This window comes from Dipodomys spectabilis, unplaced genomic scaffold, assembly GCF_019054845.1.
Source record: "Dipodomys spectabilis isolate Male_0828 unplaced genomic scaffold, ASM1905484v1 ptg000260l, whole genome shotgun sequence".
Classification (NCBI taxonomy): Eukaryota; Metazoa; Chordata; class Mammalia; order Rodentia; family Heteromyidae; genus Dipodomys; species Dipodomys spectabilis.
Window position 1 is genome coordinate 129298 of NW_024870937.1, and position 4415 is coordinate 133712.

A 4415-nucleotide genomic window follows, 5' to 3' on the forward strand; every position below is an offset into this window, starting at 1 on the left:
CATCTGTTGTTACTAGATTTCTTGATTGTAACCATTCTAACTGGGATGAGATGGAATCTCAATATTGTTTTGATTTGCATTTCTTTAATGGCCAGAGAAGTTGAGCATTTCTTCATGTGTCTATTGGCCATTCTTATTTCGTCTTCAGAGAAGTCTCTATTTCAGTCTTTAGCCCACTTATTAATGGGGCTGTTGTTTTTTTGAGGATTTGTTGTTGGGGGATTTAATTTTTTGAGTTCTAAGTGTATTTTAGATATGAGGCCCTTATCTGTTGTATTGCTTTTGCCTGGACTCTTTAGTTAATTTATTCATAGTCATAGCCTTTGGCCAAAAAAAATTCTTGTTTGTTTTTCTTTGCTTCTTCACATCTTCTGAGGAGAACAGTGCCTTAAAAACAAGAATCATGTTTTTGTGTTTCACAATTCACTCCACCCTTGTGATACATCCTAGATACTCAATATTTGACTTAAATAAATGATCTTATTTTATTAATATGGTTTGGGATATAACACAAATGCCAAAAATTATAAAAATAATAACAATATTTCTTGATTGATTAGCATCTATTGATCACCTGTTCTGTGTTATAGGCTATGAGACACACTTTCATCTACACACTCTCCTGGTTAGTGTCCCACTATTCTGAACTGTACCTAGGAAGTTATTCATTGGAGCTTCTATGATTAAAATAAAAAGCATAGACTGAAATCAGAGAACTCAGGTTAGAATAATAACTTTGCTAGTTTCTAGCTATGGTCAGGCATAACTGAATTTCTATGATTTTTAAAGTTTTCATCTACACATATGAAATCTCAAAAATAAAAATGCATGTAAATATCTAAAAAAAATCACAATTCAATTATAAGGCTCACTCCAACAAAATCTGTAGGAGAGAAGTAAAAAAAGAAATGTACTCATTGCCTGACTTATGTAACTGTAACCCCTCTGTACATCATCTTTACAATAACAATTATATAGATAGATGATTACAAAGCTAGACCAAATATTTACTGGTTGTAGCAATAAATCGAAGTAAATGCCACCATTAAACAGCTTCTATCAGATTAAAACAATATACATAAAAGCTTCTGCTTGTTTATAGAAAGAAATAGGGAGTTTCCTTCCAATACCTCCTGGAAAGTGCAAAGATAAGGATAGTAATATTAGACAAAAAGTGAGAGAGACTCATCCTTTCCAGTGTTAAAATGTTTACTATATAAGGCAGCTACACCAATGATGCCACGTGTACACTCATTAGAATAATAGTGAAATACATAAATCTATAAACTCAGAAATTCTAGATTAAAAATTATAAGTTTGGAAGCTTTTGTGTATGTGTGCCATGGAGACTATGATGAGACAAAATTACAGACGAGTTAAACATTGTGGCTGATCATCTACTTTAGATAAGTATAGAAATCCAACCTCCATATATTAGAGGATACCTACTTTCTGAACATCAAAAGAAAGGTATGAAAATTTCTTATAGCTTAGGTTGCAAGGAAAATGAAAATAAAAGACAGAAAACATATGTATTTATTCTTTAACAGTGATGCAATAAAATTGGAAGTAAAAGATTATGAAAGTAAAGCGTTTATAAATAAAAGATGATAAATACTTAGGTAAAAATGGTTATCAGAAAACTCAAAATTAAAGGGACTATTAAAATTAGTATACATTATAATTTATAGGTTGTAGCTTTTAATTTAGATGGAAGAAAATTTATAATTTTTTGTTATTTTAATATACCAGAAGGAAAGATTAATCAAGAATTCTATTTTCAGAATTTTATTTTTAATTATACATATTTATGGGCTACAGTGTGATAATTTGATACATGTATACAATGTGTAATGATCAAATCAGGGTAATTAGCATTTCCATCTCCTTAAACATTTTGAATGCAGACTTTGAAAAGCAACCAAAGAAGCATGAAAAAACATGAAGACTTTAATGAACAATAAAATAGGAATTATTGAAGTAGAAAGAAGAATAATGACTGAATTTATAATCCTAGAGCCTATTCTTTGAATAGGTCTATAAAATAAACAAACTTCAGTCTGTTGGTTATGAAAAAAACAAATGAAAAAACAGAAATGGATAAACAAATGGAAAAGAGATGATAATTACAAGAGAAGTTTATAAATTAAAATTATATGGTATATAATTTTATATTTATGAAAATTAAGACCTTAATAAATAAAAAATTGTCAAGGAATGTATAAACTTCTCAAACTCTCTAGAGAAGAATTCATATGGGATTCTTCTTTAAGACTATTAAATCTATATTCATGAGCAGGCATTAGTTCTTCATTTTTTTTCCATATTTTCCTAGTGCCTAGTTTTAAAAATTCAACAATGATCTAAAACGATCATGTTTTATCTCTATTTCTTTGGTAGAAGTTTAAAGATCTATTTATTGGCCATTCTAAGTTCTCTCATGAAGTGTTCAGTGATTTCAGACAATTTCCTATCAGTTCATCTGTTTTCCAAGAAAGTTTATAACAGTACACTTCTATGCGTTAAACATATTTTGTTAGTTTTATATATGCCTTTTTATGGTTTCATTGAATTTCTCCTGTCAGAAGTGTGTGTGTGTGTGTGTGTGTGGTATTTATGACATGCACATAATAGTGTGCTTCAATCAAATATGTCCTGTCTATATCACTCTTTCTTAATCTCTCTCTGTTCTCACCATTCCTTTTAAATTTTTAGTGGGTTTGATGATGCTATTTATATATAAAATATACTTCTATGATATATATCTTGCTTGTCCTTTTCTGCCTACCCACTAATTTTTCACCTCCAACAATACCCCATTCACATAGTTAATGTGATGAAACTAGGATTTAAATCCACATTCCATGATAGCCAAGTCTATGACCAACATATTACCTCATAGCATCTCCTCTCTTATCTCTTATTATCACTTAATATGAACGGATATAATGAGGCTAAAGAATATCTTAAATCAAGAAAAGAAGCTTTGTTAACTTAGTTATGAGATGTAAATTAGTGCAGAATTAAAACTAATTAGCTAGAGAGATATATCTCAACTTTTAACATGCACATAACTTACCTAGGGATCTTGAGATAGTACCTGGGACTCTGCACTTCTGACAACTTCCTGAGGCTGCAGTTCCAACATCTGCACTTTTATAGCAATAAGCTATAAAAGCTTATTATATTATAAGCTGTCCACTTCTAGTCCTCTAAATGGAGACATATGAGGGGGTAGTTACTAAAAATAATTTTAATCAAGAGCCAATATCTGTTCTTACTATAATACAGTGATTTTCAGCTTTGTTTTCTCAGTGTAGTCAGGGGTTTGGGGATGAGGCAAATGATTTAATTAAGCTGTGATTTAATTAACCTCAAATGAGCACTGGGGGGGGGGGGGCATTTAATATCTCCCTGATTCTAATGTGCAGCTAAGTGGAAGACTATTGGTTTCATGTGAAAATTGTGAAAAACTTGACAGGTCTGGGAAGTGAAAGAATTTTCATAAGCCTAGGATTAGATGAGTTAGCTTTAGAGTCTAGAGATGCTTGCTGGACCTCTCTTTTAGAATCAAATCTTAGTAGAGGTAAGAGAGACCCAGAAAAGTAAACCTCCAGGAGGTTGTCTAATAATTCTAGAAAAAAATCAGAAGAGCCTGAATTAAGGTTGTGAGGAAAGAAAGGGTTAGAGAGAAATCTGGTTTAGAGAACTGACAGCATCTGATATTATTAGATGTGAGGAACATGGAAAATCATAGGGAATTTCTTCTAAACTGCAGGCATAGGAAGTCAGGGCAGGAAAAGCAGGTAGAGATATGGTTGGTTTAGCCATATTGGGTTTCAGTTACTTTTGAAAGCTGAGCAGAGATGTCCAATTAGCAATTTAAAGAGGGCTTAGGCTTCAACTGAGAAGTGAAGGCTGAGTTTACAAATGCTGAGCTTCATAACCACTATGATACACTCCGTAACACCATTCTTGGCAGTGATGAGCCTCATATATAATGTTGGTCTCACATGACTATAATGCAGCTGAAAAATTCCAGTTGCCTGGTGACACTGGTGACATGTACCAATGGATCGACATTACTCATTTGTTAGTAGTTACACTGTTGTAAACAAGTACTGCAGTTCGTTATACAAAAGCAAATCACATGTAATTATGTGTAGCGTGTAATACTTGAAAGAGATCATAAATAACTATGGATTAGTTATTTATTATGCTATATTTTTGTCACTAAAGCATACCCTTTCTACTCAGACCGACAAAGTTAGCTGAAAGTAACATCCTGTGTAGCCACCTCATACATTGCATATCTTATGTTTTATCAGAAGCCACATCATACAATTGGTGTATCCTATCAAGTTATGCTTAGTAATTTCTATGATGTTTGCACAAGCATAAATTGTCTGACAGTG